Source organism: Microcaecilia unicolor, chromosome 9, assembly GCF_901765095.1.
Source record: "Microcaecilia unicolor chromosome 9, aMicUni1.1, whole genome shotgun sequence".
NCBI classification, from domain to species: Eukaryota; Metazoa; Chordata; class Amphibia; order Gymnophiona; family Siphonopidae; genus Microcaecilia; species Microcaecilia unicolor.
The window spans coordinates 187,148,475-187,164,126 of record NC_044039.1 but is presented as its reverse complement, the minus strand read 5'-3'; the positions used below and the strand labels follow the sequence as shown (position 1 = coordinate 187,164,126).

General features: G+C 45.4%; 1 long non-coding RNA gene across 1 annotated transcript; it reads right to left on the bottom strand.

The window, feature by feature from the left end:
* Nucleotides 1-1,623: 1,623 nt before the first annotated feature.
* Nucleotides 1,624-15,168, bottom strand: LOC115478156. The gene is made up of 3 exons (XR_003943452.1): nt 15,157-15,168; nt 12,747-12,752; nt 1,624-1,704 (listed from the first exon to the last, which is right to left on the bottom strand). It is a non-coding gene; the product is annotated as an uncharacterized LOC115478156 (long non-coding RNA).
* Nucleotides 15,169-15,652: the final 484 nt, after the last annotated feature.

The window sequence follows — 15,652 nt, the reverse complement described above, 5'->3', positions numbered from 1 at the left end:
GATTAGTGAATGATTAGTGCATGAGGCCTTACCACCTACAAAATAGGCAGTGGTAAGGGCTCACACGCTAATTTTTGCTAATGGTTGCGTGCTAATTGACCATTTATTCAGAAAATGGAAAAATCAGCATTTTCTGATTGCGCTAACCTGCGCAAAGGCGCACTAAGGCCACTTTTTAGCGCAGCTTAGTAAAAGTGCCCCTTAGTCATTTAAGCGATTAAGAGGCCACTTGCGTGACTAGATTACCCCCAGAGGGAATTGGGGATGACCTCCCCTGACTCCCCCAGTGGTCACTAACCCCCTCCCACCACAAAAAATGATGTTTCACAACTTTTTATTTTCATCCTCAAATGTCATACCCACCTCCCTGGCAGCAGTATGCAGGTCCCTGGAGCAGTTGTTAGGGGGTGCAGTGGACTTCAGGCAGGTGGACCCAGGCCCATCCCCCCCCTACCTGTTACAATTGTGCTGCTTAATGCTTATTAGTCGTCCAACCCCCCAAACCCACTGTACCCACATGTAGGTGCCCCCTTCACCCCTTAGGGCTATAATAATGGTGTAGACTTGTGGGCAGTGGGTTTTGAGGGGGATATGGGGGTCTCAACACACAAGGGAAGGGTGCTATGCACCTGGGAGCTCTTTTACCTTTTTTTTTTTTTTTTTGTAAAAGTGCCCCCTAGGGTGCCCGGTTGGTGTCCTGGCATGTGAGGGGGACCAGTGCACTACGAATCCTGGCCCCTCCCACGAACAAATGCCTTGGATTTATTCGTTTTTGAGCTGGGCGCTTTCATTTTCCATTATCACTGAAAAACAAAAACGCCCAGCTCACAAATTGTCGAATAAAACATGGATGTCTATTTTTTTCAAAAATACGGTTCGGTCCGCCCCTTCACGGACCCGTTCTCAGAGATAAACGCCCATGGAGATAGACGTTTTCGTTCAATTATGCCCCTCCATAGGTCCTAATTTTTTCAAGTTCTTCTTTTTCAATATTAAAATCAAAATTTTTATTCATAAAAAATAGAAATATCAATTTAATATCAATTCAGTGAACAAGACACTTATATTGCATCCTTCCCAGGAGACAGTCACCTCCATCATGAATCATGTTTCATAAATTGCATCAGAGAGGTCTCCTAGTTGCTCACAAAGATGTAAAGATGCTCATTTTCGAAACAGAAAAATGTCCAAAAAATGGCACAACTGGCAGACGTACGTTTTACTCACAGGAAAATGTCTAAAGCATATAATCAAACCAAATCCCCCCCCACCCCAAAATGTCCAAGTCTGCTAGCCATAGAAAAGAAGATATTCCCAGAGTGGGTGTTTCATGGGCGTGACATGGACAGTCTTATGTAATGAACATTTATTGCCCATAACTGATAACAAAACAACTTTCTAAAAGCGGGAAGAAAAATATCTGGAATTAGACCTGCATTAAAAGCATCTAGGGCAGGGTTGTCCAACCTCGGCCACTTTTTAGCATGGCTTGGTAGGACCCCTTAGTTCATGCTGTCTATTAGTGCATGCAGAGATTTAATAAAAAGGCCCCTTAGTAAATTGTAGATTAGAGTACAAAGAATTAAGTCATGATAGAAATTTATCAAGTTCTCCTCTAGTACAGAGGGGAGATATGATAGAGACATTTAAATACCTTCATGGAATAAATATACAGAAGGCAAGTCTCTTTAAACTGAAAGGAAGCTCAGAAATGAGGGGGCATGGGATGAAGATGAAAGGGGATATACTCAGGAGTAATCTGAAGAAATACTTATTTATGGAAAGGATGGTGGATGCGTGATACAGCCTCCCAGTTGAGGTGGTGGAGACAAAGACTATATCTGAATTCAGGAAAGCATGGATCAAGCACACAGGATCTCTAAAGGAGAGGAAGAGATAGTGGATGGGCAGACAGGATGTGCCATGTGGTTTTTATCTGCTGTCATTTTCTTTGGTTTTCATATTTCTGTGTAATAAAGTACAAAGCATGCAAATACATTGAAATCAGTAAATAAAAATTACTCAATGAAATCAGTGGGGTCATTGGCGTTATGTCCGGAAATTCAATGTCAGGCCATGTCTGGGCTCTGGCAATGAATTTCCAGGTTTATGAAGTCGGCTATACCATAGCCTATTAAGTGTGGCCAGCTATGGAGCACCACATAAAGAGAACTGACTATCAAATAGTGTTGCATATTGGCCTTTAATTGGCCAAGTGTTGACTCTGCGCCCGGGATGCCCCCAAAATAGCAGGTTTTGTGTTCGGCACTGTCTGGCCACTTTCAGCAGCACTAACTGGTTAAGTGCCACTGAAAATGACCAGTTAGCCCCGGACAAGTGATTTAACCAGCCAGGAGCCGTTTCTGCCTGGTGAAATCATGTTGAATATCGACCCCAATGTGTTTTATTTAGCAATTCTTATTTATTTATTTGTATGTATGTATGTACATGTTGTGTACTTTGTTATTTATTTGCTTATTTACATTTTTTGTTCACAGTTCATACTTTATTACTTCGATGCAGTCATATTTGTGATTCATGGCCAAGTTGGGTATTTTATTCTTTTTAAACTGTTTCTCCATCTAGTTGATGGTGTTTTATCCTGTGGTCTTTGGTCCGCTGTCTTGAAATAATATACAGTTCTGTTTTCAGACACTCTTTCCCCACCATTCTCCGGTTGCATAAGATGCCAAACCCCAACCTTGGTTTACCTCTACAGTTTGCCTTCTACTTTCTGCAGAGCTTCTGTGACTGAAATCCTGCTCCTACTCTGACTTTATATATTTCAAATCTATGCTCATCTCCTTTCAATTTGCTATTATTTTTTTCAAGCAAGTTTATAATGACCCTTTTGCATTCAATGTCCATTGGTTCTGTATGACAATTCCATCTTCAAAATGCCTCCATCTCCTATCCACCATTTACTTTGGCTGATTCCTTCCATGATAAGATTCTGATGATTAATCATAAATTCTCTTCCAGGTTTTCCCCCTTTGCCCCTGTTTCATTCACCTTTCCTTCCTTTTGCCCTTGCCATACTTTGTAGAAACATAGAAACATGACGGCAGATAAAGGCCATATGACCCATCCAGTCTGCCCATTCTCTGTAACCCCCAATTCTACCTGTTTCTAAGCGATCCCACATGCTTATCCCATGCCTTTTTAAATTCTGGAACAGTCCTCGACTCCACCACCTCCACCGGGAGGACATGTCACGCCTCCACCACCCTTTTAGTGAAATAATACTTCCTTAGGTTAGTTTGTCATATGCCCCCTCATTCCAGAGCTCTCTTTCATTTGAAAAAGGCTCTCTTCCTGTACATACATGCCCTTGAGATATTTAAACAGTTCTCTCCTCTCTCCCTCCTCTCTTCCAGCGTATACATGTTGAGGTTCATAAGCTTGTCCTTATAATTTTTGCATTCTAGACCGCTTACTAATTTCGTAGCCGCCCTCTGGACTGACTCCATTCTGCTTATATCTTTCCGTAGGTGTGGTCTCCAGAACTGCACAGAGTACTCCAAATGGGACCTCACCCATAGGCGCCCCGTATTGGAGGCTTGGGGAGGCTAAGCCTCCACAGCCCAGCTGTGACCTTCCCCGCCCATCACATTGCCCCCTCAAACATAGCCACGGGAGAAGCCACTTTCCCTCCAGGCCCGAGGCCTGCTCGCCCAACACAGACCCAGACCAGTGCCAAGTCAGGAGACTTCCGCTTTGGCGGGTCATCTCCTGCACTCCCGCCAAATCGGGAAAGTCTCCTCTTCTTCTCCTCTTCAGGGCAACGAAAAATGGAAAGAAGTAAGAGGGGGCCCTGGTAGCAGCCTTCAAGCACGGGCTGTCTGCGCTGCAGCTGCTCCTCTCTCTGCCCCTGGAGGAGCAGGAAGTTGACGCCGTCGACTTCCTGCTCTGCTCCGGGACAGAGAGGAGCAGTTGCAGTGCCGATAGCCCACGCTTGAATGAAAGCTGCTACGGTACAGCCCCGCGCGTGTTCCAGCAGCCAGCTGTTGCTCCTGGGGGCTCCAATGCGGTTGCAGCTGCGTGGTGTCGGTTCTCTCAGCTGATTCCTGTGCTTCGGGGGAAGGGGGAGCGGGAGGCACAGGCACTAGGCAGATATAATGGAGAGAGTGGGAAGATGGGGAGAGAAGGAGGGGACATAGAGAAGGTCTGGAGTCCTGGAGAAAGGGAGAAGCTGCTGAAAATGAGGAGAAAGTGGGGGGGGGGGGGTGAAAGAGGAAAGACGCTGGAAGGAAGGGTAGGGAGACAAACTAACAGGAGGAGAAACATTAAAGGATGGGGAGAGAGAGGGGGGCATGATGAATGGAGAGAGAGAGAGAGAGACACTGGACGGAAAGAAGGGGATAGAGAGAAAGAGAGAGAGAGACACTGGATGGAAGGATCGGGAGGGGGGGTAGACGTTGGATGGCAGGATCGGGAGAGGGGGTAGACGAATGGAAGGATATGGAGAGAGAGGGAAGAGGAACACAGAAGGATGGGGAGATAAAGAGGGAAAACGGATGGAAGGATGAGGAGGGAGGGGGTAGACGGGACAGGGGAGAGAAGAGAAATCACTGGACATGTAGGGGAGGGCAGAGGACAGAGGAGAATTGCTAGATATGGAAGGATGGAGGGGTCAGGGGACAGAGGAGATTTGCTAGATGGATGGACGGAAGGATCAGGGGAGAGAAGAGATTTGCTAGATATGGATGGAGGGCAGGGGAGAGAGAAGAGTTGCTGGCCATGGATGGATGAATGGAGGGGAGTGAGGAGAAATGCTGAATATGGATGGAGGGAAAACTGCTGAATTTAAGGACTGGATCGGAACGCTTTGAGGACAGATGCTGCAACTTGAGGAAGGATAGGGACAGGATGCCACATATGGTAGACAGAACGCATAAGGACACAGGAGGATGGTGGACATGGTGAGTGAAACAATATCAAATGGAAAGAAGACACCATAAAACAGAAGACACTGGGACCAAAGCAAATAGAAAAACTAAACGATCAGACAACAAAGGTAGAAAAAAGTATTTTATTCAGAATGTATTAATTGGAATATGTCAGCTTTTGGAAATGTGCAGCTGTGATATTTTGCACGTAAGTTTCAATTTCTCTAGTATTGCTGCATGGCAAGTCTGACTTCTTGAGGTAATTTTCCAGTTCCATATTTTGCCTTCATATCTTTTGATTTCTAGCTCCTTAGTCATATCTGTTGTCATGTGTTTTTCATGTGTGATCAAGGTGCAGTATTTTGCTAGCGTATACTATTTGCAGCCCTTTTGGTTTTGTTTTTTTCACTAGGTAGTGTATTGGCTTTAGATTGTAAGCTCCTTTGAGCAGGGACTGTCCTTCTATGTTAAATTGTACAGCGCTGCGTAACCCTAGTAGCGCTTTAGAAATGTCAAGTAGTAGTAGTAGTAGTAGTATTGGTGTTTTAGAGCCTGGTGTAATTACAGTGCTGTCTTTTCACGCACAAGATTGTAGCTCACCCTGTCCTTGGAATTAGTGTTGTTATGGTTTGGTAAGTTTCTGAGTGTGTTTTTGCACAAGTTTGTGTATAGTGTTTTGCAGTGGAGAGATTATGTGTTGGCCATACTAAGGTGACATCAACACTTTAAATTAATTTTAGTTTGTTTGTCATAACATCAGACATGGTTTTATAATATTTTGGAGGATCTGATGTTGCATTGTTAAAGGTATTGTGACTATTTTACTTTTATTTATTTATTTTTCCTGTGTGTTGTCAGACAATTATGGATGTAAGCCCCACCCCCTGGTACCACCCACAACCCCGCCCCTTTTAGCCTCCCCAAACAGTTGGGCCACCGACCACCTATGACCTCACCAGAGACTTATACAAAGGCACTATCTCATCCTTTTTCCTGCTGGTCATGCCTCTTTTTATGCACCCAAGCATCCTTCTGGCTTTGGCCATCGCTTTTTCTACCTGTTTGAAAGCTTTAAGGTCTTCAGACACAATCACCCCCAAGTCCTGCTCTTCCTTCGCACACTGAAGCACTTCACCCCCTATACTGTACCGTTCCCTTGGATTTTTGTGACCCAAGTGCATGACCCTGCATTTTTGGGGATTAAACCTTAGTTGCCAAATATTGGTCCATTCCTCTAGCTTCGCTAGGTCCTTCCTCATGTCATTCCCACCCTCCAGGGTGTCCACCCTATTGCAGAGTTTAGTATCATCCGCAAAGAGGCAAACCTTACCAGACAGCGCTTCCGCAATATCGCTCACAAAGACGTTAAAAAGAGCCAGACCTAGGACCGATGCCTGCGGTACTCCACTGATGACATCCTTTTCTTCAGAGTAAGCTCCATTTACCACTACCCTCATTCTCCTACCATTCAACCAATTTTTAACCCAATCAGTTACTCTAGGTCCCATACCGAGGGCACTCAATTTATTTATCAGTCGCCTGTGCGGAACTGTGTCAAAGGCTTTGCTGAAATCCAAGTATACCACATCAGGCGCCCTTCCCACATCCAACTGTTTGGTCACCCAGTCGAAGAAGACAGTCAGATTCGTCTGACACGACCTGCCACTAGTGAAGCCATGCTGCTTCGGGTCCCGCATTCCTTGTAGTTTAGAAATCTCACAATCCTCCTCTTTAGAAGCGTTTCCATTAGCTTACTCATCATCGAGGTCAGACTGACAGGTCTGTAATTCCCAACCTCCTCCTTACTTCCACTCTTATGCAAAGGAACCACATCCACCCTTCTCCAGTCCACCGGAACCACTCCAGTTTCTAAGGAAGCATTGAAGATGTCCGTCAGCGGAGCTGACAGAACTTCTCCGAGTTCCTTAAGCACCCTCGGGTGTATCCCATCTGGCCCCATTGCTTTGTCTACTTTTAGTTTGGCAAGCTCCTCACGAACACAGTCCTCTGTAAATAGGTCTTGGTCTACCATACATCCATCCACTTTAGCCTTTGTTTTCTGCAGCCCTACCCCCGGTCTTTCATTCGTGAACACAGAGCTAAAATAATCGTTAAGCAATTCAACTTTATCCTTATCTTCCACATATTTCTCTCCCTCAGCTTTGAGCCTCACAATGCCTCTTGTCACTTACATATCTGAAAAAGGTCTTGTCCCCCAATTTTACCGTTTTAGCTAACTTTTCCTCCATTTGCCGCTTCGCTTTCCTGATAGCTTTTCCAGCTTCTCTTCACTTATTTAGGTATTCTCTCCTATCTTCATCTTTCTGAGTCGTCTTATAATGTGCAAAGGCTAGCCTCATTTCCCTTATCTTTTCAGCTACTACATTCGAGTACCAAAGAGGCCTTCTTTTCCTCTTACTTTTATGTAATTTTCTAACATAAAGGTTAGTTGCCTTTAATATAGCTCCTTTTAGTCTTGTCCATTGCTGTTCTACATCCTTCAGCTGTTCCCATCCCGCTAACTGTTCCTTGAGAAATTCCCCCATCTCGGCAGTTAGTTCCTTTGAAATCCAGGACCTTCACTCTCGAATGAGCCCTCTCTTCTGTTTTAATATTGAACCATACCATACGATGATCACTAGATGCCAAATGGTCCGTCACCTTGACATCAGAAACGTACTGTCCATTCGTAAGCACCAGGTCTAGAACAGCTCCATCCCGCATCGGTTTTGTCACCCACTGCTGGAACAATTCTTCCTGTAGGGAATCTAAGATCTCTTTGCTTCTAGACGACCCTGCAGCCGGGACACCCCAATCAACATCCGGCATATTGAAGGCACCTATCAGTAGTACTTCCCCTTTCCTAGCTATCTTGCGGATGTCTTCAATTAAGTTCCTGTCAATTAAGTTCCTTTTCTGAAAGAAGAAATAGGGAAACTGGCCACCTCTTGTCCTCTTCTGAACTCATTATTCGTTCCTATACTTCATTCACATCACATATAGGTTATCCAGTCAACCATGTCTATAGTATTACACTTACTGTGACCAGGGGCGTAGCTAGGTTGGGCCACAGGGGCATGGATTTAGCCCTGGCCCCCTCTACTTTTGACCCCCCCTGCTGCCGACCCACCCCCGCCGCCAGGTACCTTTGCTGGCAGGGGTTCACAACCCCTGCCAGCTGAAGTCTTCTTTAGCACCGGTCTCCGGTGCCTTCACTGATCTGTTTCTGTCAGTCATGACTCCTGACGTCCTGTGTGCACATCCTGTATGTAGCCCTGTGCAGGACGTGCATGCAGGACGTCAGGAATCAGAAACAGGTCAGCGAAGGTGCAGGAGACTGGCACTGAAGAAGACTTTGGCTGGTGGGGGTTGGGGACCCCCACCAGCAAAGGTACCTGGTGGCGATGGGGGAGGGTTGGCGGCGGGAGGGAGTTGAAAGTGCCGGGTGGGGGGGGGGGGGGGGGGGGGGGGGGGGGGGGGGGGGGGGGGGGGGGGGGGGTTGGCAGCTAGAGGAGGCAGGCTAAACTGTGCACCCCCACCTCAGGCACCTTTCTGAAACCTGGACGTGCCAAGTTCCAGGTCTAAATATAGACATTCATGTTTTTGGACATGGACGTCCCTTGCCCTTCTGCAATCAGAGTTAGACACCCATATTTGGCCACTCTCTAGTCCTGCCTAAAAGATGCCTAGACCATGCCCCCTTACCATATGGATGTACTGCAGCTTTAGACATCCATATCCTGACTTTATAAAATCAAGATTTGGACTTCCATGCAATATGGATGTCTAAATGCTGGCTTTCATATGTTCAAAATATGAATAGAGTTTGGAAAAACCATGTGCTCTACAACCGTCAAACTTAAAAAGTGAAAGATCTGTTTGTTCAGGGTTATCACATTTTCAAAATCTGGTGTCCAGACAGGAAACATAGACTGTCCACGAAAAGAATAAAACATACATCATTGTTCACAGACCTGCTTCTGATTGCTATTAAGGTTATATTTATTAACTGAAATGTTGCAACATTTTCAGCTCATTTCCTTTGTGTTGTAAAGCAAATAGATTATCCATACCTCTACCCCACCCCCGTAAAAACTCAAATCAAAACAGAATAATCAAAATCTCACAAAACAGTTGTCTGACCCCCAGGAATGCTATATGCAAAACTGGACATGTGAGTGACAGTCACATTAATTTTTAATGTGGGGCTTAGTTCCCCCCACCAGACATTTTGATTGTAATACAGCCTGCTGCCAGTCATATAGACAGAAAGACAAAAAGCTAGAGTGCTGGAAAACCGTGTGACTGATGATAAATCAGCACTGTTCTAGCTCCCAATGTGTAGTACTCCAAAGGGCAATAGTTAAAGTGAACTTGGAAGATGAAAACAGCATACCACAGATAGTGGCAACACAATCATTGTAAATACTGAATGGAAAGCAAGACATAGAAGAATGTATCGTTCAAGTGAAAATAACATGGTGCTCAGATACGACATGTATACGCTGAGCGAGAGGGGATATGATAGAGAATGTTTAAATACCTCAGTGGCGGCAATATACAGGAGGCGAGCCTTTTTCAAATGAAGGAAAACTCTGGAATGAGGGGGCATACGATGAAGTTAAGAGGAAACAACATCAACAAAATTTGCCCTTTCCTCTCTGAGCACACCACCCGAACTCTCGTCCACGCTCTCATCACCTCTTGTCTTGACTACTGCAACTTGCTCCTCACTGGCCTCCCACTCAGCCATCTATCCCCCCTTCAATCCATTCAGAACTCTGCCGCACATCTCATATTCCGCCAGAACTGATATACTCATATCATCCCTCTCCTCAAGTCGCTTCACTGGCTTCCGATCAGATACCGCATCCAATTCAAGCTTCTCCTCCTTACTTACAAATGCACTCACTAGCTGCTCCACCCTACCTCTCTATCCTCATCTCCCCCTACGTTCCTGCCCGTAACCTCTGCTCACATGACAAATCCCTTCTCTCAGTACCCTTCTCCACCATTGCCAACTCCAGGCTCTGCTCATTTTGCCTTGCCTCACCCTATGCCTGGAACAGTCTTCCTGAATCCCTACGCCAAGCCCCATCCCTACCCATCTTCAAATCCTTGCTTAAAGCTCACCTCTTCAATGCTGCATTCGGAACCTAACCTTTCGAACATATAGGTTACCCCAATCTGTCTGACCTATCTGATTAACTGTACATTTGTCTTTTTAGATTGTAAGCTCTTCGAGCAGGGACTGTCCTTCCATGTTAAATTGTACAGCGCTGCGTAACCCTAGTAGCATTTTAGAAATGTTAAGTAGTAGTAGTAGTAGTAGTAGCTTAGGAGGAATCTAAGAAAATACTCTTTTACAGAAAGGGTGGTGGATGTGTAGAATGGCCTGTGGAGGTCGTGGAGACGAGGACTGTGTCAGAATTGAAGAAAGCGTGGGGCAGGCATGTGGGATCCCTTTGGAAAGGAAGAATTAGTGGTTACTGAGGATGGACAGACCATTTGGCCCTTATTTGCCATCATGTTCTATGTTCAATATTATGCTAGACCTACAGAACTCTGGTATTGGTTTATGTATAATATCAATAATCAAATGCCAGTTAAACTTTTTATGCTGTGCTACATGTATAACTGCTTTTCTTTAAATATCCAGGGGCTTTCTATGTATAGTGCTGTACTAAGGCTGTCAACTGAATCCAGATACCCAGGACAAGGTTGATCCGTGTTTACCCCAGTGCATTCTGGGATTTGAAGTATTGCTTTTCTTAGGGAAAGTAACATAGAATAGTAACATAGTAAATGACGCAGATAAAGACTTATATGGTCTATCCAGTTTGCCCAAGAAGATAAACTCACAGCATAAGGCATGATATGATACTACATATGTGTATACTTGATCTTGATTGTCCTTGCCATGGCATAGACCATAGAAGTATGCCCAGCACCGTCCTTGTTCTCCAACTTCTAAAGTTGTCACTGAAGTCACACTCCAGCCCATCCAAATCTGTCCGGCCACAATCATGGCACAGACTGTAGAAGTCTGCCCGACATTGGTCTATCTGTCCAGCCATTACCAGGGCATAGACCATAGAAGTCTGCCCAGCACTGGCCTTGTGCTCCAGCTACTGAAGCTGAATCTGTCAAGCCATGATCAGGGCACAGACTGATTTTCAGCGGTATTATATGGATACGGCTGCTGAAAATCACTACCGATCACCCTGCTGCTATTTAATTAGAGCTGGGCAGTCTGGGGGAGGAGCCAGGATTAATCGGAAGACTGGTGATATTGAGCCTGGTTGTCCTAAGTTATCTGTTAGGTCAGAGATTTTCAACTTTTTTCACCTCACGGCACACTTATACAGCACTAAAATTATAAAGGCACACCCTCTCACAAAGAGTCCAGCATTTTACCTTCCCTCCCCCTCCACCCTCACAAAAGTAGTACAGCATTTGCCTTCTCTTCCTTCATCCTCACCAAAATTGTCCAGCATCTCTCCCTCCTATCCCCTTCTCCAGCCAGCAACCAAGCACCTCCCTTTGTCTCTCTTGACCCCCCCCCCCCCCCCCCCCCCGTGTACCTTTTAAAATTTTCTTTTCTAGCAGTCTGTGACAGGGAGCAGTGGTTCATAGAAACATTTTCAGAAATCATACAGCCTGCTCCTGCCAATGCTGGAGCCTTCTCTCTGAGGTAACTTCCTACTACTACTGCTACTTAACATTTCTAGAGCGCTACTAGGGTTACGCAGCGCTGTACAATTTAACAAAGAGAGACAGTCCCTGCTCAAAGAGCTTACAATCTAATAGACAAGTGAACGGTCAGTCCGATAGGGGCAGTCAAATTGGGGCAGTCTGGATTCACTGAACGGTAAGGGTTAGGTGCCGAACGCAGCATTGAAGAGGTGAGCTTTAAGCAAAGACTTGAAGACGGGCAGGGAGGGGGCTTGGCGTAAGGGCTCAGGAACGTTGTTCCAAGCATAGGGTGAGGTGAGGCAGAATGAGCGGAGCCTGGAGTTGGCGGTGGTGGGAAGCATCAGATAGAAGGCTCCAGGGTTGGTGTGAGCAGGCTGTATGAATCACTGGTCTCTGCCATCGACCGCTAGAAACACAAAAACTTACTCCATTCTGGCACAACTTAAGCTGGCCCAACTCCCGCAAGCACACCTGGGGATCAGCTGCGGCACACTGGTTGAAAAACGCTGCGTTAGGTTATCCAGACACTGGAATTGAATATCCCTGTTATCCAGACACGAGCAATGGTCAATGGCATACCTGGATATTCTGTGCAAATACTCATATCATTTAAATGAAATGCTGGCTATGGAGTCTCAATACTGACTGATACGTGCAGTGTTCTGAAAACCAAATGTTTTCTAAGCAATCAGCAACCTATCCTCTCCTGCTTGTCATACTGACAAGAAATTGTGGAAATTATTCTAAAGGATTCATCCCCTCAGATATTCAGCTGTAATTGTATTCTTGATTTAAAGGTTCAGGTGATTTATTCAGTCCTTGTTTTTATGCTTTTGTATAGCTGCAGATCTATCTACTATATCATAAACCGTGCTGATGTGACACATGAAAGAAATCTGCCTTAGTATGCAAATTTAAACTTGCTTAAGTTTAATGTCTGTCTGGAATAGCTGATCAGCTGGGGTCAGAGGGGAGTATGTATGCTTGATGGTGGTGGGGGTGGGGTCTCAGAATGGCAAATGTAAAGATCAAAGAACGCGGAAATAACACTGCAAGAAATACATTCATATCAGAGAAGGGAATACACTGGCATGCATTTTTGAATGTCAAATAAATACTGTTACAGTTTTGTATAACAAATTATACAGTATGGTACATGACTCAACTCTCCAAAGTGAGACATATTGCTTTGCAGTTAAAATGTCAACTAAGTAATAGAGATTGTACACTAGCAGAAAGATCGGTATGATGGAAATAAGTGGAAACCGTGACATGCGGCAGAATGCTCCATTCACAAATGGTCTGGTGCATTTTGTTTTACCACATAAACAGAGAGTAGGAAAAAAAGCTGGACAAAATCGGACAGTAAGTCCACTAAAGCTGACATACTTAAAGTTAATTCCTCCCAAAATCCAAAAGGGAACCTATTTGTTAGTATTTAAACCTCACAGTCAGTGTCTTTTAAAATACCAGCCGCATTGTTTAAATATATTGGGCTGGATTCAGTAAATGGTGCTCAAAATGTGGCACACAAAAAAAATCGGTGTTAGTGTGTGATTCTATAAAGGGTGCATGTTCTTTATAAAATGCGCTTAGCATCGATTTGTCACAAACACAGGATGGTGAGCCCTTGGACAGCAGCCAGACCCCGACTACGGCAGACAAGTGCCCTGGGCTGGCACAAGACAGACATCAAGGCAAGAACTGTAGCAATGCAGGAACTGGGCAAGAACTTTAGGCAAGGCTGGAACCAAGGCAGGAACTGGAGGCAGACTAGACTCGGTAAGATAAGGTAGGCAGGACAAGAGCAAGACAGGACAAGGCAGACAAGTCTCTAAGCAGGACAAGGCAAGAACTGGATCTGGACAAGGCAAAGCAAGGCAAGACAACAAGGCAAGAACTGGTCAAGGCAAGGCAAGACAGACAAGACTGGAACCAGATCCAGACAAGGCACCGTAAAGCAAGACAAGGGGGCTAGAACTGGACCCAGTTAGGTCAAGGCAAAACAAGACAAGGAAACAAGGCAAGAACTGGATCTGGGCATGACAAGGAGCAACACAAGACAAGGCAAGAGTTAGAATTAGACAAGGCGAGGCAGAACAAACAAGGCAGGATAGGAACCCAGAAACCAGGACTAGAGATTGACATGAACATGGAGACAAGGCAGGACTAGATCTTGGCAGGAACACGGAGACAAGGCAGGGCTGGAGCTTGGCAGGAACACAGAGACAAGGTTGGACTGGAGCTTGGAAGGAACTCGGGACAAGGCAGGACTGGAGCTTGGCAGGAACCCAGGAACAAGGCGGGACTGGAGCTTGGCAGGAACTCGGGGACAAGGCGGGACTGGAGCTTGGTAGGAACTCAGAGACAAGGCTGGACTGGAGCTTGGTAGGATCTAGGCAAGGCTTGGTCCAAGGTCCAAGGCAAGGCAAGGCTGGGACATGGCAAAGCAGGAACCAGAACAAGGCAGGAACAGGAACAAGGCAGGAACATGAAGGCTAGGCTGAAGACCTTTAGTGAAGGCATCTGATCAGAGTCCTGAACACCCTAAAATAGGGCTTTGCTGTTAACATCGCCGGAAGGTGTTTCCCAATGACTCCTACCACTGGATCCACAAAAGAGTGATTCTGGTGCATGCGCGCCCTTGGAGGACCGGCATGCAGCTGCAGAAGGAGGCAGAACTCTGTCACTTTGGGAAACACATATGTATACTTGATCTTGGTTTGTCCTTGCCATTTTCAGGGGACAGACATGACACTGGCCTTGCTCTCCAACTACTGAAGCTGTCATCGAAGCCCCACTCCAGTCCATCCAAATCTGTTCAGCCATGATCAGGGCACAGACCCTAGAAGTCTACCCAACACTGGCCTTGTTCTCCAACTACAGAAGCTATCATTGAAGCCCCACTCCAGCCCATCAAAATCTGTCCAGCCACGATCAGGACACAGACCGTAGAAGTCTGCCCAGCACTGGCTTTACTTTCCAATTACTGGAGTTGCCAACTAAGCACCACTAAGTTTATTTGGTCCCATTCCTTCCATGCAGGATTCCTTTGTGTTTATCCCGCTCATTTTTGAATTCCATTACCGTTTTCACCTCCACCACCTCCCGTGGGAGGGCATTCCAGGAATCTACCACCCTCTCCATGGAAAATATTTGCTGATGTTCTTCTTGAGTCAGCTGCCCTAAAACCTCAATTCATGTCCTCTAGTTCTACCACCTTCCTGTCTCTGGAAAAGGTAAATTGTGTAGATTATTGTATTTTCTAATCTACGCATGCACTTGTGAACTCCAACCACACTATGCCCCCCCCCCCACACCTTATCTGATATTATGTCATTGCACATACTTTTGTGCTGGTTGGTGTTTCATAAGAAGCCATTTACATGCGTATGTGGCCATATAAGTGAAAATGGCTTTTTAAAAATTACTGCCCGAGTACTGTATCCCTAGGCAATTTTAGAACTGGCTACTTGAATGTGTGAGGTGCTGCTCTACGTTCTCAGTGTGGTAAGTGTCTGCTCCGTGCGGTAAATGCAGGGTAAAAGCAGGGGACACTCAATGAAATTACATGGAAATACTTTTCAAACAAATAGGAGGAAATATTTTTTCCATCAGTGAATAGTTAAGCTCTGTAACTCACTGCCGGAGGATGTGGTAACAGCGGTTAATGTATCTGGGTTTTAAAAAAAGCTTGGACAAGTTCCTGGAGGAAAAGTCCACAGTCTGCTATTGAGACAGACATGGGGGAAGACACTGCTTGCCCTGGGATTGCTAGCATGGAATGATGCTATTATTTGGGTTACTGCCTGGTACTTGTGACCTGGATTGGCCACTGTTGGAAGCAGCATACTGTGCTAGATGGACCACTGGTCTGACCCAGTATGGCTATTCTTAAGACATGCCCTCTGCACTTACCACACAAGCTTTGCAATTAACATGCACTAATTTTTACTAGTAACACATGGGAAGTGCAAAACTCACCACACTTTAGTAAAAGAGCCTCTACGTGTAAGCATAAAAGCTTTTCATCAAATAAAGCCAAAAAGTATAAAGGCAGACTATTT